The 25,636-nt window shown below is 38.5% G+C and overlaps 1 long non-coding RNA gene across 1 annotated transcript; it reads left to right on the top strand.

Moving 5' to 3' along the window:
* The first annotated feature begins 304 nt into the window (after window positions 1-304).
* On the top strand, window positions 305-3,764 carry LOC117788128. The gene is made up of 2 exons (XR_004617727.1): window positions 305-440; window positions 3,623-3,764. It is a non-coding gene; the product is annotated as an uncharacterized LOC117788128 (long non-coding RNA).
* Window positions 3,765-25,636: the final 21,872 nt, after the last annotated feature.

The raw sequence follows: 25,636 nt of genomic DNA, 5'->3' as shown, positions 1-25,636 counted from the left end.
GTAGCCTGCGATGCGGAAACCCAAGGAGGAGGTTGGACCATTATCCTGAGAAGGATGGATGGCAGTGTTAACTTTAATCGAACCTGGACGGAATATAAATATGGATTTGGTGATCTGAATGGCGAGTTCTTCTTGGGCTTAGACAAGATACATGAAATAACGGCAGAAAGACGACAAGAGTTACTCTTTCTTCTTGAGGACTTTGGAGGCGACAAGAGATTTGAGAAGTACGATGAATTCGCAATTGGAAACGAGTCTCAACAATATGAATTACACACTTTGGGCAAAGCCAGTGGAACTGCAGGTAATTCATTCTCACCACATCGTGGCAGCAAATTTTCTACATTCGATCGGGATAATGATGGTCTATCGGATATAAACTGCGCCCAACTAAAGACTGGCGCCTGGTGGTACGGCTCCGACGGTTTTTGTCAATTCTGGTATGATTTAATCTTAATTTTTTTTTAAGACCTCGATTATTAATTCGATTTCTTACAGCCAATTGACGGGAACATACGGAAACAACGATTATGAAAAAGAAAGTGTATTCCTGAGTCTTAAAAGCAGTTTCTTTATTATATGCATATTTTTCTAGAGAATTTAAATAAAAACCATTGTCATTCTCTGTATTGTTCTCTCTTTTCTAATTGCTTATGTTATTCTCTCCCTCTCTTTATATCTTTGCCTTTATGCCTGCATTATTTCTCTCTCTATCTACAATACTATTTGCAATGCCTCCGTTTCTCTACCTTTGTCCTTCTCTTTCTTTGTCACTCTCTCTCGCTTTCTCACTTTACCTCTCTCTCATTACTCTCTCACCCACTTCCTAATATATCTCTTTCCTATTTGGCTCTCTCTCGCTCTCTTTGTACATATATGCAATATTAATATAAAATATTTATAGAAAAATATAAATTGTAATAATGCAAACAATAAATACTATTTCATTTAAATTAAGTATATGTATGCCTTTATGTATTATCATAAATTTTTGTTCACAAAATATGATAACTAATTCGTAACCTACGGGCAATTCTATGCTGTTTTCACCGAAAATCTATAGTTCTAATATAACTTCCAGGTCCCCAATTTTATGGGTTGAAAAGTTATAGCTGCCATAGGAACGATGGATTGAAACCAGTGTTTGCATTTGCTGCTACATAGCAGCAATTTCAATAAAAATATTGCTCTGCTGCCGCTATTGCTCTGATTTCGATCGGCTCTGAAGCACAGCAGAGAGCACAAAAACAAAACGGTTGCTCTTCTGCTCTGCTTTGTAGCACAGAACGTCGAACACAGTAATAGCATAAGCAACAAATGTGCGGCTGACTATTTGTAGTTGTAGTAAGAGCGCAAGCATCGACAGCGAGATGCGAGCTGAGCGAACGAAAATAATTGTTGTGCTTATGCGACAGAGCATATGCATTCTTTATCTCTTTCCCTTCAGTTGTTGCTCTCGTTGCTGCTTCGCAGTCGCTCTTTGTAGTTGCTCTCTAAGCAGCTCTGTATTTTGCCGCATATCAGATTTTACCGCTATATTTTGTTTTGGTAGACATGCACTTATTATTTAATGTTTTATTTTTGTAATATGTTTCATTTATATATATATGTACTTAGTAAAGACACTATTGGAAAATAAATAAATTCTTATCATTTGAAATTAACGTCTTTAACGGCAATATCAGGAATGCGGCAAAATACAGAGCTGCTTAGAGAGCAACCGTTTTGTTTTTGTGCTCTCTGCTGTGCTTCAGAGCCGATCGAAATCAGAGCAATAGCGGCAGCAAATAAAAATACTCTGATGTAGCATAGCATTTTCAATCACTGATTGAAACTTAAGTTTTGGTACAAAAAGTTTTATGTGTGCTTGTGATCAGTGGATCGAACATTCAAGAACTCAAATGATTAGCTTGTTTACGAACTAAAAGTAATGCTGATAATTATTTTTAAATCGTATGATTTGAATTTGGGCTACTCCAAAAATCTAGGGTCAAGTCGGGTCAAGTCAAATAATCGTATATTCAAGATATTCATGCTAGTGTATATATATACATATTTTTACATATATGACAAGTGTATAAAAAGCTTGTGATGTCTGGATTCACTTTAGTTTTCATTTATTCTCAACAAGTGAAGTTTTGACTCAGTCAGTCTTATTTAACAAGAAGTAAAATAAAGTGGCATAATGTTGCAGAATATTATTTGTATATTCCTAATGTTGAGTGCCTTGACTTTCTTATCTGATGCAACTACACTTCCTCCATCTAATGAGACCAATTCAATAAGTTCTCAGTTGTCCGAAATAAGGTAAGTTGAACTAATCATAAGTTCCGGTTTTTCAAGGTCTCTTTAAAGTGTTTGACAGATATTAATTTTTTAAAGTAGTCTGTTTGAAAAAGTGTTGCCTAAGCAATTTCAGTTTTTTAGTCGTTATAATCGCGTTTCAAATTTACCAAATCGAAAAATTAAAACACAAGTTATTTAAAAAATGCAGTGTGATCAAAAACCTGAAAAAAAAGTTATGATTTGAAAGACTCTTTCATTAAAAGCAGCAGAACCGGTTAGTAAAATGCTTTCTTAGCTACTTTATTTATAAAGAACATTCGATTTATCTGTTGAAAAATCACATTGCTCCATTTAAATACTGAAAAATCGATATTGACTCTTTAAGACAGATTGTCTAACATCTAAAGATCAAAGAGACATTGAAAAACCCGAACTAAGTATTAAACTAAGTATTATTAATAGAGCTGAACAGGGACAGGAACATAAGATTCTTCTATCGGACATGCAGTTAATAAAAACGGAACTACTGAAAAAAGATAGAAATGTTGTGGTATCAGATAATCAATGTAGAGCAGACATACAAACTCTGAGAACGGAGTTCGACCTACAAAAAACAGATTTAATTAATAAGGAAGCGAATATTCTGACTTTACAAGCAGAGTTGGAAAACCAAAAGAAAATTGTACTTGACAAGGAGTCTAATATCCAATTGCTTAAAAATGAAAATCAACATCTTAGAACGGAGGAGGAGTGTAATAGAAAGCTACTTCTCCCACACAATTGTGCAGAAGCCAAGTCTAGTGGGATTAATGAAATACTCCTCCCCAAACCTTTTAAAGTTGCCTGCGATGCGGAAACCCAAGGAGGAGGTTGGACCATTATCCTGAAAAGGATGGATGGCAGTGTTAACTTTCATCGAAACTGGACGGAATATAAAAATGGATTTGGTAATCTGAATGGCGAGTTCTTCTTGGGCTTGGACAAGATTCATGAATTGACGGCAGAAAGAAATCAAGAGTTACTTGTTATTCTCGAGGACAATCAGGGAGTCAATGCATTTGAGAAGTACGATGCATTCGCAATTGGAAACGAGGATCAACAATATGAATTACACACTTTGGGCAAAGCCAGTGGAACTGCAGGTAATTCATTCTATTGGCATCGTGGCAGCAAATTTTCTACATTCGATCGGGATAATGCTGGTAGATCGGATATAAACTGCGCCAAAATACACACTGGCGCCTGGTGGTACATATCCGACGGTCTTTGTCAATACTGGTAAGATTTAATCATAATTATTTTTTAAAACCTCGATTATTAACTCGAATTCTTACAGCAAATTGACGGGAACATACGGAAACAACGATTATGAGAAAAGGGTCAGTTGGTTCACCTTTCTGGGACCTGAATACTCCTTGAAGAAGGCCGTTATGATGATTCGGCCCAAAAAGTGAATTTATTCTAATCTGCTTAAATCTTATTTGATTCTGCTTTCAAATTGGAAGATATCATTTTTTCATCACTGTCCATTTTCCCTTAACTTTCACAATTCAAAAATTTGAAACTGTTAAACTTTGTCAAATCTTAACCGATTACCTTGGGGAATGTCAGTTTAATCTTGTTTTGACCTCTTATTTGATTCAGCAACTAAAATTTACAAATATAATTTTTTGTCCTATCTATGCAATGTATCCAAAACAACTGGTAGGACAGGCTATAGTTGACTTATTTCAATATATTATATATAAAAGTACTTTATTCAGAGTTGTGCTAGAAATCTCAAACAGCGCCAAAAACCCAAAACAGTTGTTGGGGTTCCTGAAAAAGAAACCATTGCTTTCAAATGTCTAAAAAAAAACAGTTGAGAGATTTGACAAAATTAAATATTTATTAAATTGAATTAAAATATCTTTAAATTGAATAAAAATGCAAAAAAAAAATATGTTCGAAAATATTAAATCTCAGACATTTTAGGAATTTAATAGCAATTCTTTTGAAATACTCTAAAGATTTCTGGAACACATATGATAGAAATTACTCTGTTATAAAAACTACAGCATACTATTGGGTGTTTGTATTGCCTTAATTTTTAATAACTTTGGTTGGCTATTACTGCCGTTCTACTTTTTTAATCTTGCTGCGATTAAGTGAAATAATAGATTATATTAATAGGTAATGTAAATTACCATAAGAGTCTAATTATATTAAAATTCTATTTAAATTTAGTGTTTTATAAATTTACTATGAAAATTTATGTTTCTAATAAATTTATCTGTTAACTTTTTTTGATTCAAATATATTATTTAATTAAATTTTGAGCTTCAATTATGTTACTATATCAATTAATTGTTGGTTAGTTTATTTATTACAACATTTCACATGTTAAACATGTAGTTTTAATTTAATCTCTGTTAAGGATTTACATGAATGTCGGCGTATATATAAAAATTTAAGTTTATCTTAAATATTATTTAATTCTTAGAAGTGGCTGTTTTTGGATAGTAAGTACGGGGTCTCCGACAGTCGAGTATGCTCGACTGTAGCAAACCGACTAGTTTAAATAACAACTTGCACTATCCACTTTCGTCCACTTTCACAATTGATTTTTAATTGACTTCACTGACCTACTTACCTCGTTGCAAATGCATTAAAGCCACTTGAGAATTGTAAGAACTCTGATCACTTAAATTCGAATTAAATAGTTACAGCATACTTTTAAGAAATGACGTCATACCAACTTCATTTAAATAGAATTCTTTTATATAATATTATTTACTAAAATTTTGTTGTGCATTATAAAAAAAAGTCTTATACAAACATCGATTTAAACATATATATAAAAATATAAAAAAATATGAAAAAAATATAAAATATCATGAAAATGTACAAATAACAATATCACAAAAAAATAATAATAATAATAATTATATATAAATATCATGAAATATATATATAATATCATATAAAAATATCACAGAAGTATCATATGGGGATATCAAATAAAATCATCGCATAAAATATATAAATATTGCAAAATTTTCTAAAAATATCCTCAAATATCAAATAAAAAGTATCACAAAAAATAATAATAATAACATAAAAATATTAAATAAAAGAACGCAAAAAATAAAAATAATAATATGAAGAAATAATAACAATATAATACAATAGATAAAACTATCATTTAAAATATCGCATATATCGGATACAACTATCGGATAAGACTATCTGATAAGACTATCGGAAAAGCTATCGAAAAAACAATTTTCCAAATTTTTCTATTTTTTTTTTTTGGCCCTGCAGTTGGCTGATCCATACTTCCACAAGCCAGGGATTTCTCAGGGATTTTCAAACCATTGACATTACCCGTGTGGTCAGGCCAATAACCAGAAATGGTTTTCAAGACCCACAGGTCTAATAAAAACTCTCGATTGACTCGCGCCTTCACCACTGTGTGTATCTTGCTCTTAACTTGTGTATTGCATTGAGCAATTCCAAGTAAAGTGATACTAGCCTCGACTCGACGCAGTTGCAATCGTTGAGCTAGCTCGTCTGTTACGCAATTTATTTGCGATTCAGAATCAAGCAGAGCCCTGGCTAAAACGAAATCGCCACTTTTCGTTTTTACACTAACGACTGCAGTAGCTAGGATCACATTATCTGACACATTCTATGCAACAGCGTATTGTGTGCACGATTGCATACTCTGCAGCTATTTGCCTTGCATTTGGCAGTTAATACATAATGGAGCCGCCTTGGCGAACTCAAAACGCTGCTGCACTGATTGCGCGGCATATCCGGAACAGTTTAAAATGTTATGATCTTCGGAATTACAGAAAAGGCATTTGAGGGACACCTAATTGTTACTACCACTGACCACAGAACAGGAAACAGAACTTCGATTATGAACCAGTTTTTCAAACAAGCCTATAAAATTCTTAAACTCTGAGTATTTTCCACTAAACTTGGGAAGTGCCAGATGCGGAAGACGTGTGCGTGTAGTCGCAACAGGAATGACTGCCTGCATATCAGGACTGAGTCTCTTTATAACGGACCGTAAACGAGCTGTAGTCGTTATGCAGACCTCTTTCAGCTCTCTCCTATATTCATCGTCCGGATGAAAAGATTCTACTCGAGTTTGATATTTTAACGTGTTCTCTTTATGTGAGGCCAACATTTCTAGTCTACATTCTTATTCTGTAGAGTCAAGGTTTACTATACCTTGATCAATTTGGTCATGTAAACGAAAATGCTTTTAACGCACACATTTCGTTTCTTTTTGCATCATCGTAAGTCTCCTTATACACAATTTATACTGGCCGCATCATTGATGATATCGCATCATTTCGAAGGTGCCAGAATTTTCCCATATGAAACCTGTGGATAGATGATGAGTCAAATTTGTCAAGATGCGACGAATGTTCCGAAAGTGTGACCGTATTCGACTAGTACTTCATAGAAATATAGTATTTTTCGTGACAAAATCGAAAGAGTCGATAAACAACAGAAAAATTCATGACGGAAAACAAAATAATTTTGAAAAAAACGATTTTTTGAAAAATAGAAAAGAAGTGAAAAGAAGCACCAAAGAGTACTCGATGTCCGTGAACATTCTGGTTGACACATAAGAAATTACAAGTAAGTAATAAATACACGTAACAATTATTTTTTAATAATGTAATAATTTAATATTGTGCTAATTCACACACCATCCTTTCCTGTGTTGACGAGTCCAGATATTCATCAACGTCGACAGTAAAGGAACGAACTGCCAGTGATGTGCCGCGTAGACTACACCATGTAGATCACACGATAGTCTACGTGTAAGCAATTGAGTGTCAACTATAAATTGTAAAAAATTTAGACAATGTCGACAATGTGAGAAGGGACACTCAAGGGAAAAAGTTATATAAATTTGTTGAATATAAATTAATTATATTCAATTAAAGTTGGGTAATTATCCAACTTTATTGTTCATTATTATAATATTATGGTGCACCATAATGGAGTTGTATTAAATGGTTTGAAATTAGTTCGATTTGTCGAATGACAGAAGTGATCGAGAGAGGTAAGTCCGTGATTATGAGTAATTTAGTTTGTTCATTTGATTGTTCTGCTCGCTTGTTCAGATGGAGATGTATGAAGTTTTAGGAGATTTTCGGGCTGTTTTGCTTTCTGTGTCACCCCTGATTATAGTGCATTTGAAACACATTGTCGAGCTTTATAAGAATTTTAAGTACAGGATCAATCGACATTATTAAAAGCGACAGAAATATTAACTAAGAATTCCAAAATTATTAAGAAATATATAATTTTATATAAGTATAAGTTATATCTAACGTGTAAATTAATACAATATAAATATTATAGATAATTGCAATTGGGTGACACATTGCATTTAGCTTTTTGTTTTAATTTTTTTTAGCAAGGGTTTCAGACCTTTTAAAACAAAAGACAACAGCAGCAAAAATAAACCAGCAGCGTAGCCAAACCTATGAAGGATACTATTTTAGACATTGTTTATGCATTGTTGGCATTGTTTGCGGATTGTTTACATTCCTGACATTGGTAAGAACCTCTGTGGCAACTCCCGAATACAGTGTTCTTTACAAGCCTTCAATCCTTTCGTGCACATTTTATTCTTTGTTTACGAGCGCCATTATCATATTGGTAAAGGCATTGTAATTACCGAATGCACCGTTAAAGAGATTTTCGCTCATTTTTTATCTATTTCATTTTTAAGAATTTTTGTTTTGTTTACGTCTCGAATTGTTTTTGACACTGACAGTAGTTCTGAAAAATAAGTCTTCAATGTAAACACTTGCATCATTTTTTTGCATATTCGACAATGATGCGGCCAGTATAAAATGGGTATCGAATTTATTATTCGATTAAATTATTATTAATCTTAATTAATATCGAATAATAAATTTAAAATAAATTTAGTATTCGATAAATTATTTTTAAATAGAAGAACAATCGATATTCGATTAATTAGTTGAATAAAAATCGAATTTTTTATTCGAAACGAAATTGCACACGACACCAACTGCACAGCTGCCGCTTTGCATAAAACGAAAACGAAAGTAGCGGGCTGCAGCTAGCTTGGCGTATGTATGTGTGTGCTTAATGCACTTGTATGCAAGCAATTGGTTAGAACAACTGTAATTGCAATTGTAGGTAATTGCAATTGAGGGGGAACGAACGACTGAGCGAAGAGAAGTTGAAATAGCAATTAATTTTCTTTTTTATTAATTTCACCGTTGCTCAGAAGCACTAATCGCACACAAATTTTTAATTAAGCAAGATTATCTCCAAAGCGGCGGTTAGTTAGTGCATGCAATTTTACATAAAGATAAGTAAATATATAAATATATATGTATGTACATATATGCTCAGCTTCTTTACATATGTGCCAAGAATTGAAAGCGTTGACCTAATTAGCACAGTATCTGCTGGCGCGGACGTTGTACTTTCGACGCAACTTTCCTTGGCATTTCCAACGATGTCCAAAGAACTCCAAAGGCAAGAATGTCCAAAGAGAGAGGGGTCGAGGAGGGCAACCGCCCCGGGCGCTAAGATATTAGGGGCGCCGATATTTCAAAAAGAGTTTGAACTTAGAAAAAATTTGAGGGTTTGAGCCTGAAATAAAATAAATCAGACAACGGAAAGTGCGAAAACAATTTTAATATGTGGCTGCCGATGATATCAAAAACATACCAGAAACTGCTACATTTCGAATTCCATTTTTAGAATCAATCGTTAGCAACTAAAATTGAGATTTGAGGCAATTTTTATTGTTTCTGATGATTTGAATTATTAAACAGGACTTTAACACTAAATCCATATTGGACAGTGAACTTGAAAAGCATACAATGAATTTGACAACGATTTTTTAACGATTCACATCACATCCTTCACATCACATCGGCATAAGCAAATCGTTTATTAAGCAAGCTACAAATAAATTTGAACCACTTACGATCATCAATTTGACAAGATAACTTAGCAGTCTCCGTTTGCTATCAATAGAATATCTCCACACATGGGTAAAGTAATTTATGATTTTGCTTTCATAAAAGCTATCAATTAATACCTCAATTTGGGGGACGTTAAATCAATTTTACAATTTTAGAAATAACAAACCATTATTAAATTAAAGTTTAAAATTCTTAATTTTATCATGTATTTTTAAAGTATGTATTCAGGATTTTATTGTATAATAAAATGGCAACGACTCAGCATTTTAAAAGTCAAAGAAGTCTAAAATATTTGATTTAACTAAAAAAAACATGGGCTGACGTGGGCCTGGCCAAAATTTAAAATTAAATTCTGATAGGTCAACATCCCAATAGTATTGTCACCCAATTTGGTTCCTCTAACTCGAATAGTCTCGGAGATAAAAGTGTTCAAACTGGTACACCACAATCTGTCACGAATCTAATAGTACCCATTTTTATATAACGAGCTAATTATCATGTTATAAGTTTTTATTGTAGTATTTTATTTTGACACTGGAGTTGTCAATTTAATATGTTTTCAAAGGAACTATCTTTGTTTTGTTCATTTGCTTTAAAAATGTGTTGCTAAAAAGAAATTGTAGGGGGTGGAGGGGGCGCCGACAAAATCTTTGCCCTGGGAGCAACTTTTCGTCGCAACGGCGCTGGGTGGAAGCGGAAATGGCAGAATTTTTTAAATGAAATTGTGCTGTCACCTGCCATAAAGCCAACTATTCCAAAGTGTCCGTCTGTACGGAAATTTGTAAGTATATATCAGTGATATCGTTGTCCGGCACAATAATGTAACTATAATTGATGTACTATAGGAACGTCATGGAAAGTTTTGGGAGTGCGACGCGACTAACAACTCGGATGCATTTTTCAAGGATAATTTCCGAGTGGAAAGGAATACATTCCTGTAATTGACCGAGCGATTGAAGGGATTGGCTAAACAAGACACGGTAATGAGGAAGCCCATTCCTTTAGAAAAGCGAATTGCCATAGCACTGTACACTCTGGGGTCATCATCGGAGTATCGCGCTGTGGGCAGACTATTCGGCGTTTCGGATTCGATGGTGTGTAAAATTCTTCAAGAATTTGCTTTTTGCTTTGAAGTACAGAGAGTTCTGGGACCCGAATATCTGCCAAAAGACTTCATGATCCAAGAAAGACTAGAGGAGTGTGTGCAAGACTTTGAAGCGCTTGGATTTCCTCAATGTTTCGGTGCAATTGGTAAGGTTGTTTCCTTTTTATGAAGCTTTTAATGAAACAAATTTCTTATAAATGGAAGCCACTTCGAAGTTCACCCTCTGCAGATTATTATAATGATAAAGGATGGTACTCAACAATACTTTTCGCTTTGGTGGATTTTCGGTAGAGTACAATATAAGTAATCTTGAACCAATATACTAATTGTATATTTTTCTCTAGATATCGATTTCTTTACGTGCATGTGTGTGCCCCAGGCCATGATTCCCAGGTGTTTGAATGCACCAGTTTAAAAAGGATGCTGGAGTGCACAACGCTGGTTGCAGATAATTCAAAGCGCATCGGCGGAGTCGACGTTCCTGTAGTGCTTTTTGCAGACTCTGCTTTTAAATTGTCGACGAAGATTATGAAGCCATACCCCTTCAACACAACGGAAGACGAGGAAAGGAAGTCTTTTAATTATGTTCTGTCTAGATCGAGGAGAGTTGTAGAGAATGCCTTTGGACAATTGAAGGCCCGGTTCTGTCGAATTGGTAGAGGTGTCGACAATCACATTGACAAGGTCCCGCATATTACTTATACATGTTGCGTTCTGCATAATTTTTTGAATTGTCACAACAGTGACATTTCTGAAAATTGGGAGGCAGGCTCCAATGTGTATGATTTCGACAGTTCTGCAGAAAACATTTGAAAAGCCCTTCCCAGACATATACATAACAAATAAAAATATATGAAAATTATTAACAAAAATTTTATTTATTTAATTATTTTAATTGCTCAAACGTTTCTCCAAGAGCTCTAGACACTTCTCCTGAAACCGTAGCGAGTTTTTATTCCGCTCGGAGCCGAGGCGCACCGTCTCTCTTGTTCTCTTCCATTGGTCCCGATGGTGACAGCGAGCATGGCCAACTCGTACGCAGTCATCTCCGTCTTGGGGTTACATTTTGTCCTTTGTCTCTTTGCAGGTGGCCCATCGCTACCCATCCGAAATGCTGCTGTCCACTGCTCTTTTACTCCTGACGGACGAGCTTGTAGCCTCAGAGTCGTTGCTTACCTCTATTGGCGACAGCACACTAGAGGTGGACAGCAGTATATCGGAGTTCAAAGGTGGCGATGGCTCCTTACTTGAAGCCTCGAACTACCATATTCACAAAGCTTTCCCAACTTTCATCATTGTCGACTGAAAAACAATTTCGATTAGTAAACAACATAACATATAATCATACATTTCAGCTTACCTGCAGTACTAGAAATGTATGAATTGGACCGACTTCGCAGCTCCCAAAATGCGGTGCACCTTGTCAAAATGTTGACGTTTTGAGGGTGCACCTCCAGATGACCATTTTTTTTTTATTTCATCCCTATGGAATACAAAATAATAACATTAATATGTTAAAAATATGTTGTGTGAAAATATGAACTTTTTAAATTCTACTTAAAAATACGCGTCGATTGATACCTCAATCACCCAAATCCGATAACTGGTTCAAAAGATAAATAAATTTAAAAATTTTAGTGGACTTCTCAAAATAAAATGTAAAGTCAGTTTGTTTGTCTGTTTGCATCAAAGCGCTAAAGAAGCTTAACTGTAATGATGGGGATTTATTTCTTTTCGAAAATCTAGAAATGTTTATTCTACGACTTTTTTAAAAAACCGCTAGCTTAGCGGGAAAACGCTAAATCCTGCTCAACAGTTTCCAAACCATAGCAGCTACAAATATGTCCTATATATCATTGGAAAGGTGTGTTTGAGGGCTTTTAGGCGTACCTTTAAACATTTTTTCTTTAGTACTCAGGTAACATTTTACAGGTGAAATAAAGTTTTTTAGCTTACATTTGGCGATTTCTGACAAAACAGCTCTTACGATTTCTGTTAAATTTTAGTATGTTGTAATACAATAAAAATACAATTTCGCGTTTTTTGATATATGAAACATAAATTTTGGTTGAGGGGCTTGGATATTACCTGTTAAGTGAATAAATACATTTTTCTATCGGTCGAACATCACGTTTTAGTACGAATAACTTTTTGGTTTTATGAGATATATCAACCAAACTGATACAATATGCATTTAACTTAGATTTATATATCCTGACCAAAGTTGGATCAAATCGACCTACTATATCATATAGCTGTCATAGAACCGATCGGGTCAAAATTAAGTTTTAGTATGAAAAACTTTTTTGTTAAGTGAGATATTTTAAGCAAATTGATAGCATATGCATTTAAGTTAGCTTAAAAAATACTGAGCGAAGTTAGTTCTTATCGGACCACTATATCATATAGCTGTCATTGGACCGATCGGGCGAAATCCAAGTATTAGAATGAAAAACTTTTTTTTTCATAGTAAGTACGAAGTCTTCGACACTAGAGTATGCTCGGCTGTAGCAACGCGAGCAAAGTAAGCGGGGGGCAGAGCCCCTAGTTTTTCTTTTTAATTAAAGAAAAAAATTTTTTAAATATGAAATACGTTCAATAACTAAATTTATATATTTCACTATTTGCGTGCATTAATGTTAAAGTTAAGCAAAAGCAAAAGCAATTGCAAAAATTTCTAATATCCCACAAAAAAAAACCTTTACACGAGGTAAAAGTCTAGTGACGAAAGCAATTTCTAGCCCCAAAGTTTCTGATATCCGTGACGAACAAAATTCAGTTTAATCTAAAAATTTTAAATAAAAATATAAATTTTTAAAAAAAAAAGCGAAAATTGGCATTCAAAGTTCGCGTTTATTTTGATTTAAATATAGCAGCGTTTGGTCAAGCGGCCGGCTTAGTACTAAGGTAGTGCAGAGGACTCACGAAGACTCACGAACACGGGGTGGCGATTTCGAACCCAGTCCGAGAATAATTTTATGTTTATTTAATTTTATTAACATTTTTATAAATTTTACGATATTTAACAACTTGGTCAAAATCGGGTTACTATATTATATAACTGTCATAGGAGGAATCGGGTTCATATTAAGCTTTAGTATAAAAAACTTTTCTGTTTTCCAAATTTTGCGGTTTTCCCAAACTCCAATTGCTGGGGCAGCTGGGAGCGTGAATATAATTATTCGTTTCTTTTTCAAAAAATAATATCTATATATATAAATTTTTTTTGTCCAACTGACTCACTGACTGACTTAGCATTGTACAGCCCAGACTATGAAGCTTGGCCACAATATTCTTAAGATAATTTTGTAACGATCCTTAAGGCTTCATCGGGCTAACTCGGTCGGCGATATGAGTTCGTGCAACAAATTAATATTATGCAGCACATGCGAATAAATAAGAAAGCAGATAGATATTCAATATAAATGGTATTTGTTTATTAGCGACGCGATGACCGACTCTTTTCAATTTCAATGTAGGTTTATTTGATTTCGATGCGTTGCGTTGCTGAATGGTGTCCTCGGGTCTCTGTCCTGAAATCCGATGCAGGCTCGTCGGTCGCTGGTCTCACTCCTGGTTGTAGCTCGATTCGTTTTCTTGTACTGGGAACCCCTACTGCAAGGGTATCGGGAGCAGATCCTAGGACAGCTAGGATTGTCGAACGTAGATCCTGCGACCGCAAGGATAAGTCCCCCTTGACCCGCTCTTGCAGGGACGACTAAATCTATGTCCTGCTTCAGCAAGGACGGATAAACTAGGTCCTGCGACAGCGAGGAGAATGAACGACCCTGATCCTGCGTTCTCCAAGGACTCTCCGCTTAATTTTGGCCGCTTACAGCTGGGTTAGCTCAAGCCCTGCTAATGCGAGGACGACTAAGACTACGTCCTGCAACCGCTAGGTTCGCTTAATTTACTCCTGCGACAGCAAGGCTCTCTTAGTTTACTCCTGCGACCGCAAGGCTCTAGGATACTAATGCTACTATTACAATTACTGGATCCTGCGACAGCGAGGATATCTTTTTGGTTCCGCAGCAGCAGGAACTATATCCTGCTACAGCAAGGATATCTACGATGTTTCCTGCGACAGCAAGGATTATAACCTGCTACTGCAAAGTTATCTAGGATGTGTCTTGCGACAGCTAAGACTATATCCTGCTACAGCAAGGATATCTACGATGTCTCCTGTGGCAACGAGGATTATAACCTGCTACTGCAAAGTTATGTTTACGGAGGATCCTGTGACAACAAGGATTGCTGGGTTGTCCTGCTATTGCAAGGACCGATCGGTGTTGCTTGGTTGCTTGCTTCACTCAAAGTGTGTCCCGCATGCGCTGTTGCGCGCCCTTTTATACTCTGGGCCGCAGTAGGCAACGGGACTTCTGCTCGCCTGCAAGACAGAGGCGTCGCTGAAAAGGGGTATAACAGAGGCGTCGCTGAAAATGTGCAATTGTTGTGGGGAACACATATTTGTTCCTCACACTCCCCTCTTTCTTCGGGTAACCAAATGACAAGTCTTGGTATATTTTTTCTTTCTATTTAATTTTTATTCCCGCATCTCTCGCGGAACACGCGGACTCGACCCTGCCCCGCCTTAATTTTATACCGGCGCCCCTCATCCCACACCAGGTATACCCGGCCCTTCGAGGGGTTTAGTTCCTTCGATGCCTGGACCACGTCCCGCGGCCAGGGCACGCCCACCAACTCCTCGTACCTGGTGTGCTGCCTCGGCGTCCCCTCGAAATTCTCCTCCTGCGCCGCCCGTGGGAATGCCAGCTCCAGCCCCAGTGACCACCCCCGGGGGTGCGGGGGTGCGGGAAACATACACTGATGGCCCCAGTGGGCAGCTGGGCTGCTCCGTGGGGCAGGTGGGCTGCACCGGTGGGCAGAACGGCTGCTCCGGGGGGCACCGGCGCAGCTGGTGCTGTCGTGGTTTCCTCCTCCTCCGACTCCGATGAAATCTCCCACACTGTGGGGGACATGGCGCGGGTCGGGATCGCCCTCTTCTCCTCCTTGGCAGGCCACCACAGCGGCGGGAGCTCTTGTTTGGGCGACGCCGTTTCCGGTGGCGTCAGCCCTGCCGCCACTGCCTGATCCTCGTCCAAGATGGGTGACGTGGCCAGCTCCAGGACGTCGGTGTGCCCGGCCAGGTGTAGGTCGGGCAGCTTTGGCGCCCTCCGGCGAGGGTGAAACGGCAACCTGGTGGGTTTTCGCGTTGTCGTCTGCGTGTTGCTCATCCTGTCTCTTGATCTTCAATGTCCAGCTGCTTGGGCGGTCGCCCTTTTATAGTCGCCGCGCAGGCTCGATTTTCGGTTTGCCCTTCGTTTCCTTTTGGTCTCTTGTTTCCTCTCCTCTCATGCCCTTTGGCGACCGCAACCGTCCTCTGATTGGACACTTGTGCCCAGGATTACGGTTTCTCTCTCGGGTTTTTTCCCGCTATGTATGTATGTATATATATATGTATGTGTGTATGTACATACATAAATCGGCAATTTGAAAATTGTAAGCTGAACACAATTAATGGTGTTAAATTGTTAACAATTTAATTTGTAACCCCGCCCACAATTTAATGTGTTAACTTATTAACAATTTTTATTAAATTGTTTCGGGGTCAAATTGCTTTGGAAAGCATTATTAACATTTTTCGGCTGTTAATAATTTAAAAATGTGAAGAGGCCATACTGGGCCAAATTCTTGCCCACGCCTCCACGGGGGCGCGAACCTCGATCTTCGGTCTAGAACGCACAGCAGACGGCGCCTCAAAGCAGGCGGCCTCTGGCAGTAATCGCAACAACAATTATGTGGGCTAATTGCTTGCTTTGCTGACGTCACAGCAACGAAGCTGCAGCTGTTGGCTGTTCTTCACTTCCCCTTTTATGTGGAATTATATATATGTATGTATATATGAACAATAGCGATCTCGTGTTGCATTTCCCTCGTCGTATATATATATATACGTACATATATATATATAGATATTAGGGCGGGTCAATTTGTATGGGTGAGAAAAACGGGGGTAATCGTACCCCAAAATCGGAAACTACGATGAATTCTAAGAATATTTCACCAAGAAACTATGGGTCTAAAATGAATTCCTAGATCCCGCTGACAAGCATTAAGATTTTAGTATGGGGTATATTAATAAAATGCGATGTTTTTAAAAAAAAAAAAATAAAGTACCATATTTTTCAATGATTTTGGGCATAATTCTATTTCAGCGGCTTATAACGAATTTTATAAAATTATTTTTTTTTGGAACAGCCAAAAAAAAATGTTTTTTTTCGACAAATGAGCCGAATTAGCCATGCCCGTTTGTATATATCTCAGAGACTATAAGAACTAGAGCTTTCAAATTTAACAAGTCGACTGCTCTAGTATCGCGATTGAACAACTTTATCTTATTGCCACGCCCACTTACGCCCCCATAATCTAAAATGGCTTGTATTATGCTCGAAATGATAGTAATACCACAATATATAATAACAATATGATTTATTTTGTAAAAATAAACAACAAATGCGCTTAAAAAAATAAAGAACATATGTATAATAGCATACAATTTAGAACTTTAAGTCTTTTTTACTCTCCATTTGAGGACAATTTTTGCGACTTTCAAGAGTCACTGCCATAACATCATCTCGATTTTTTGAAATTACGCGTTTTGCGACTTGTGTTAGCAACTGCACACATCGCTCGGTTCCCTGAATGTGCGATGGAATTGCTGGATCTGGTAGTGGTATTTCAGGAGAGTTTATGTACTCAAGCAGATGTTCGTGTGGAATGCTTGCAGTAAATGGAGGTTCAAACAAAATGTCATCATTATTTAAGTCGACTAAATCCATATAATCTGTGCACTCAAAATTAATGCGATTCTTCTTATAGGCTCTAAGTTTTGTGGAGTCATATAAATTTTCGCGATAATGGATAATTTTTTGAATTGCTCTTTCGCGGACAGATTTTCTTTCATCGAAAAGCATTGCCAACAGAATATTTTCGGTATGTGCGAAAAATGCATTGTTTTGAATCGTTTTGTTCACAATTTCTCGAAGATCTAGTGGCAAAAATTTCGTTGATTGTATAAAATTATATAAAAGTTTACTTCCGTACACCACTGAATTTGTAAATTTGATGTTAAAATACATCGGTATGTAAGCTTTCATAATAAAATTAACTAATAATTTTAAATTCTTTGAAGGTGAACTACATGTCACATAGAGGCGCAAAAGTCGGCTGGCTTTTGTTAACCAGCGAGAATGAACAATTTTTCCGGGTTTCATGCTTGCTAGATCTTCTGGACACGAACCTTCCGATACAGCTTTGGCTATCAGATAGAGGTATAAAACGTCTGTCGAAAGCCTTTTTTCGTCTTTCATGTCCATGGGTGGAGGCATGTTTCCCAATGATACGGGTTCAAAATATGGTAGAGCCTACAACAAAAAATTTATTTTAACTCTAAGACGCATTATTAAAACTTCGTACTTACTGGAAGTTGTTCACAGGTCTCAAGTAATTTCGACAAAGTCCCACTGGCAGTTCGTGGTCCACTTGTACTTGAATTTTCTAGAGCATTGAACAAGTGTCGTAGTGGAAGTTCGTTAAATGCAACAAGCAAACAAACCAATGTAATGGTTTATTTAACATTACTTCAAACTTTCGAATTATTCCATTTTCAGTTCCAGTATTGGTGGGCTCTCCATCGCAGCAAATTCCGATCAAGCTTGTGATGTTTAAATTTTTTTCCTTAAAAAACTTGCACAATTCCATTTGTTTGCTATTGGAGTCCTCAGCGTCAACTTTTATGTGACCCAACAATTTGCTTTGCGGTTCCTTAAGAATCACAATATGGGACTCCTTTTGTATTTTAGGATGGTATTTTCCATTAATTTCTTCCCGTGTCAGAGCATCATTTTTTCTGCCATCGAACGAAAATGCTATTAAAGCGGAGTCATTTTGCTTCATACGACGCACGAGCTCCTGCTCTTCATTTTTCTCGAGCCACTTTGCATTTGTCCATGACAATTAATTCCCCGTTTTCATCATTAAAGCCAATATCTTTAAACAAGGCTGTAGCTAAGCAGGAGGCAACTCTGTCTGAAATGCCGAATCTATCACACATAATCGCAAAATTAATTGTGTCGTATCTCTTAGTGTAAGGTCCTCTTTTGTTCAAAATCAGATCTCTTGAAGCTGGCATTGCAAATTCGAGTTCATTTTCGACATTCATTTGTGAAGATTCGGGTCGATACGAAGGATCAAAGCTGGCTACGAACTGGCTTGATTGTTGGTCTTCGGTATGTAGAACGAATTCCGGAATTGTATTTTTTCTGCTGGTGTGTTGGTCAATCATGAACATTTTCAAATTATCTGGAATTAATCCACAGGAGCATGGCATTGTTCTAATGCAACCACATTTAGCAACATAAAACACGTCTTTTAATGTCATCTCAAATTCAGAAACTGCATTGGATCTAGACATGTTCCTCACCACTCCTTGGTATGCTTTGAGAAGTTTATTTAGCTTTACGACAATGCTTTTTTTATTAATTAGCTGAATATTAATTTTTCCCATATTTCAGTAATTTTAGTTGCTATTATCGACGTAAAGCTTGCATACGATAGTTTTTTCTTTGTTTTTCTTTTTCTCGATCACTTAAGAAAAATAATATTTCAAAACATCTCGGTGTGTTGGCAAATTCAATTCTGAAAATTCGCTTGCTATGCCAATGATATTTGTGATCGGATTTGAATAAAAACTTGACCCACAGCTCATTGCAACGTCCCCAATATCCGAATTACTGGAGTCAATTGACATCGCTGAAGATGCCATAATTTATAATTGTTAGGAATAAGCACACGTTTCTTTACAAAGGTCAAATACTAAGTGAACATAATGTATAACATCTTGACCAGAACTGATAACTATCAAAAGCTTTGTTTACCGCTAGTCGGTAGCGTTCAGTGGCGTAGATAGCTATTATCGAAAAACGCATAGCTTTTCAATGGGGATTGGTGCACTTGATCGCTTTACTATCTACGCCACTGTTGTTAGTTGACATAATTTACAGTAAATTTTTTATAATTAAACGAAATTTGTAAAGTTTCTCCTTCTACAACTTCGTAATAACTGTAAAAAATATTTTAGATTATGGGGGCGTAAGTGGGCGTGGCAATAAGATAAAGCTGTTCAATCGCGATACTAGAGCAGTCGACTTGTTAAATTTGAAAGCTCTAGTTCTTATAGTCTCTGAGATATATACAAACGGGCATGGCTAATTCGGCTCATTTGTCGAAAAAAACATTTTTTTTTGGCTGTTCCAAAAAAAAATAATTTTATAAAATTCGTTATAAGCCGCTGAAATAGAATTATGCCCAAAATCATTGAAAAATATGGTACTTTATTTTTTTTTTTTAAAAAACATCGCATTTTATTAATATACCCCATACTAAAATCTTTATGCTTGTCAGCGGGATCTAGGAATTCATTTTAGACCCATAGTTTCTTGGTGAAATATTCTTAGAATTCATCGTAGTTTCCGATTTTGGGGTACGATTTTCGACGAAAATATTTGACCCGCCCTAATAGATATGTACTCCTGTTTACATATATTTGCTCCCTCGTTGTGGTTGTTCTAATGCTTATACATATATATGTATAATGAATTCCGCGCATAATAAATCCCTCGCTGTGTAGATATTTGTATTTGTTATTATTAACAAATGTTCATTTCTTTGGTTTTTGCTCTATACATTACATTATGTATGTAAGTGTATATATATATATATATATATATATATATATATGTATATAGGTGTCATTTCTCATATAATAGTTCCTTTGCTGTAATTATAGACATATATATATATAAACCTAAACATATTTACATAATACATTTCGCGCATCATAATTCCCTCGTTGTGTATATTTGTTTAATTGTTCGGCTCAATCGGACGCGACGCACCCAACAACAAATAGCGTCGCTCTATGTTGCCTTTGTTGTGCATTCTCTCTGAGAGCAATTCCTCTCAGTTTTGTTCAAATCTTAGCGTCTTGGTTGTCGGCAATGTGCAATGCATATCAGCGAAAAATAACCGTTCTTCTCTTTTAGCTTTCCTTTGTTTCGCTGTCTTGCGCCGCTCTCTGTGACTCAGTTGTCGGGTCATTGCTATGCAAAGAAAACGAAAAGTAAACAACAACAAATGTTTGTCTTTTGCTTTGCCGGCCACTGACCGCCGCGACAACAACAAATGTTTGGGCTCTCTTATCTTTCGTTCGCTATGCGTTGCGTGAAACGTAAACAACAACAACATTTTCGTTTTGCTTTTCTGCCCACTGACCGTCGCGACAACAACAGATGTTGGGCTCTCTTATCTTTCGTTCGCTGTGCGTTGCGTTGAGTTCGATGCTGCTCTCGAACAAGTATGCACAGTGGGCCGCGCTGATTGTTCCAACGTTGAATTAACTCTGTTGTTCATGCCGGTTATATAGTGTACATGTATATATATAAATACATATATATTGATGTAATACATATATGTATATATATTTATCCCTTTTTTTTCTCTTGTTGGAAACGAATGTTTCTTGGCCTTGGATTAGGGTGGTCCCAAAAAATTTTATAGTTACTTAATTTTTTTTTTCCCAGCAACAAAAAAAAATTATAAAACAAAAATTTTCATCGAATTTTTGCCGTGCCTTGTTTTGGATGCTCGTCTATTATACGATGAATTAGGGTGGTCCCAAATTTATTATTATTATTTTTCGCAAATAAAACAAATATTTTATTATTATTTTTCCCCAGGAAAAATGTTATTTGTTATTATATATTAATATTTATTATTTTTTTCGTTTTCCTTTTTCATTGTGCGCATTTATGGGTGCTTGTGAGTGTTTTGACGGATTAGGGTGGTCCCAAGGTTTTGTAACCACTTTTCAAAAAAAAATTTTTTTTTTTTTTAAAAACTTTATGTTAACTTTATGTTAAAAAAAAAATCATTCGTCTGACCTGGTTTCCCTCGCCGCCGTATGTGGTTTTAGGTCTCCAACGTGTGCTTGCCGTATCTTTTTCTCAGCCTGTGATTGCAGTCCACGATCTGGTATGGTCCTCCAAATCTAGGTGCCAGTTTTGCCGCAAGTCCATCCACTGCATTGGATAGATGATGCTCCTTTAGCCACACGTGCTCCCCCACGCTTGGTTTCCATTGTCTCCTGCGCAGATTGTAATAACATGCCTGATCTTGCGCCGCCTTCTCCAAACTCCTGCGAACTATCTCAAATATTTATTTGAGTTTGTTGGCGTTTGCTTGCGGTTCCTGTGTAGTCCGTCCTGTGCCGATGGCCACCTCATCATACAAAGTCTGGGGAAGTCGAGGCTCTCGACCCTGTGTCACAAACGCTGGCGTGTATCCTGTGGATGCTGTCACGCTGGTGTTTACGGCCAAAGTGATTTCTGGCAACGCCTCATCCCAACAGCGTTGGTTTGCTCCAGCGTATTGAGCAATCATTGTCTTGACTGTGCGATTTGCTCTTTCCGTGGGGTTTTCCTGCGGTGCTTTGCTGGTGGTTGCGGACATCTCGGTGCAATCCTGGCCAGTAATAACGTGCCGCCACCCGAGCTATCGTTTTCCGTGTTCCAGTATGTCCCGCTGCTGCTATGTCGTGATTTTCGTGTAATACACGTTGCCTTTCGTTCGATGGCACACACAATTTCCAGGATGTCACGTCCTCGTGCCCTGCTCGGTGGGGGATGTGCCTGTATAAGTTGCCAGATTCTTTTAGGTAGTCTGGGAATTTCCTGGGCTCCTTACGAATCTTCAGTAGCATCTTGTGTATCTGGATACACTAAATGAGGATGTCTGCGCTCGGGTCGAAATTGAAGAAGAGACAGCGGAAACTGGCGGAACTGATGGAAACTGGCATCAGTTCCGCCAGTTTCCGCTGTCTCTTCTTCAATTTCGACCCGAGCGCAGACATCCTCATTTAGCGGTTGCCTCGACAATGCGTCTGCCACTACGTTTAGTTTTCCTTTGCGATATGCCACTTCGAAGTCGTACTGCTGCAATTCCAATGCCCATCTGGCGATGCGACCGGTAGGGTTTTCAATAGAGTTTAACTATTTTAGTGCCATGTGGTCTGTTACGACGGCATAATGATATCCCTCTAGGTATGGTCGCATCTTCCGAATCGCCCAAACGATAGCTAAGCACTCTTTCTCTGTTGCTGAGTAGTTTCTTTCGGGTCCATTCAGTGTTCTGCAGGCGTATGCGATAACCCGTTCTCCCTCTCCGGATTCCTGTGTGAGGATGGCTCCCAGTCCATAGTTGCTGGCATCAGTTTGTAGCGTGAATTGACGGGTGAAGTCGGGGCACGCCAGGACTGGTGCATGCGTCAGCTTTTCTTTCACCATCTCAAACGCTTGTTGGTGCTCTTCGTTCCATAGCCATTTCACGCCTTTCTTCAATAAACCGTTGAGGCGGTGCACCGTAGTGGAAAAGTCAGGCACGAATCGTCTGTACCAAGATGCCACTCCGAGATATTGCCGCAGCTCCTGATGTTAGTAGGCGGTTTTAGTTGAGAAATCGCCGCTACTTTGTCCGGGTCTGTGCATATTCCATGTTCTGTCACTTTATGTCCCAGATATTTTAATTCTTTTTTGGAGAAGTCGCACTTGTCGACGTTGATCTTCAAATTCACTGCCCGGAGTCGTCGAAACACTTCCTTTAGATTGGCCATATGTTCTTCCAATGTTTTCCCAATAACGATGATGTCATCAAGATATGCGAAGGCATGTGGCAGCATTTCAGGTCCAATCACCCGATCCAATGCTCGTTGGAATGTTGCTGGTGCGGGTGAAGTCCAAACGGTATAACTTTCCAATGGAAGATCCTCTGCCTGGTACTGTGAACGCTGTCAAGGGGCAACTTGTTTCCTCCATAGGAATTTGCTAGATCAAATGATCCAGGATGTGGTGTACTTGAGGTAATGGATAAGCGTCCTTGACCGATGGGCTGTTTAGCCCGTTTTCTTTTTGACCATAACAATCGGGGCACTGTGTGGGCTGTTCGACGGCTCAATACATCCCTTGGCTAGCAACTCGTCGATCTGTTTGTTGATTTCTTCTTGCATCTTAGGGTTCTTTGGGAAGTAGCGTTGCTTTATCGGACGGTCGTCCTGCATCACGATTCGGTGTTCCGTGATTGGTGATGTGCCGCTCATAACAGCAAATGCGGCTAGTTCCTGCTGAAGAAATTTATCCACCGCTGTTTCGGGGTGTAAGGATTCACCCTGCTCCACGCCGATGCTCGTTGTTCCACCCAGCGTGATTTCCTCGTCTTGTGTTGCCTGTTCTTGTTTCCTTTGCTCTTGTTTACTTTGTTCTTGTTTTCTTTGCCCCTGTGTGTGATCTGTGTTGACAACCGAGAGTTTCTCTTCTTGTACTCTGTTGTTTTGTCGACGAGTCGGGATTCTGACTTCGATTCCGGCGCATTCGAAGTTAGTTCCCATGTTGGAGAGGAAATCCCATCCTAGCACCAGTTCGTCGATGACTCCCGACAGAATTAATAACGGCATGTTTACAGTTTTGTTGCCGAGCTTTATCTGTGCCTCCACTTGTTCCGTGACGATACCAGTCCGGCCATCTGCCAACCGCACCTGTCTCTGTGTTGCTTTTAGTTCAAATCCTTCTTTGCATAGCGTCCCTGCTAGTTCCTCACTTAAGAAACTGCTCGTTGCCCCTGTGTCGATGGTAGCGTTGTACAGGTTGTTTCCAATTTGAACCGTAGCTGACAAGTGGTGGCCCTCGTCCTTTAAAGTGCCGATTAATTGTGGGGAGCCGCTTCTATCGGCATCCGCTCGCTCCTGGAAGCTGGATGCCGCCGATCGTTTCCCTGTCGGCAACATTGCACTGTGCGAACTCCAATTCGCCCACATATCCAGCAGAAAAGGAGGCTCGGATTTTGACATTCCCTCGCCCAGTGTCCCTTGCGACCTTGCGTTGTCGATGCAGCGGGTACATGGGCCTTTAGTTTCTGCTGGTCTAGCGTCTTCTACTGCCATGAGCCTGGGGCGGTTACCACGGGATTGTTGCCGCAATTTCTCCCTGTCCCGCTCCAGTTCCTCGAATTCCTCCGCCAGTTGCATGAGATCGATCAAACTGCCGTTCTGATAGGGTCTTGCGAACGCTCTGAAGTCGGGAAGGCTGCTGTTGCATATTTTCTCTCGTTCCCGCTCCTTCGTTAATCTTAGTGGCCGCATCAACGTCTGCATCTCTATCATGAACTTTTTAAATGGTTCATCTATGCCTTGCTTCCTCCGATCAACTTCTTACGACAGCTTCGAGAAGTAATCTCTTGGTAGAAAAAATTCGTGGAAGCTCTTTGCGAATGATGCCCAGGTTCTCCAGTGCTCGTTGTTCGCTATATACCACTTTAGAGCCGTGCCTTTTAGTAAGGATAAGTCCCCCTTAACCCGCTCTTGCAGGGACGACTAAGTCTATGTCCTGCTTCAGCAAGGACGGATAAACTAGGTCCTGCGACAGCGATGAGAATGAACAACCCTGATCCTGCGTTCTCCAAGGACTCTCCGATTTATTTTGCCCGCTTACAGCTGGGTAAGCTCAAGCCCTGCTAATGCGAGGACGACCACGACTATCCTGCTACAGCAAGGATATCTACGATGTTTCCTGCGACAGCAATTATCATAACCTGCTATTGCCAGGCTATTTCTGATGCGTCCTGCGGCAGCAAAGACTATATCCTGCTACAGCAAGGATATCTACGATGGTTCCTGTGAAAACAAGGATTATAACCTGCTACTGCATAGTTATCTACGGTGTGTCCTGCGACAGCAAGGACTATATCCTGCTACAGCAAGGATATCTGCGATGGTTCCTGTGACAACAAGGATTATACCCTGCTACTGCAAAGTTATCTAGGTTGTGTCTTGCGACAGCTGAGACTATATCGTGCTACAGCAAGGATATTTTCGATGTCTCCTGTGGCAACGAGGATTATAACCTGCTACTGCAAAGTTATGTTTACGGAGGATCCTGTGACAACAAGGATTGCTGGGCTGTCCTGCTATTGCAAGGACCGATCGGTGTTGCTTGGTTGCTTGCTTCACTCAAAGTTTGTCCCGCATGCGCTGTTGCGCGCCCTTTTATACTCTGGGCCGCAGTAGGCAACGGGACTTCTGCTCGCCTGCAAAACAGAGGCGTCGCTGAAAAGGGGTATAACAGAGGCGTCGCTGAAAATGTGCAATTGTTGTGGGGAA

This window comes from Drosophila innubila, assembly GCF_004354385.1.
Source record: "Drosophila innubila isolate TH190305 chromosome 3L unlocalized genomic scaffold, UK_Dinn_1.0 0_D_3L, whole genome shotgun sequence".
NCBI classification, from domain to species: Eukaryota; Metazoa; Arthropoda; class Insecta; order Diptera; family Drosophilidae; genus Drosophila; species Drosophila innubila.
The sequence above is the reverse complement of the archived record's forward strand: the minus strand, read 5'-3'. Positions and strand labels throughout refer to the sequence as shown.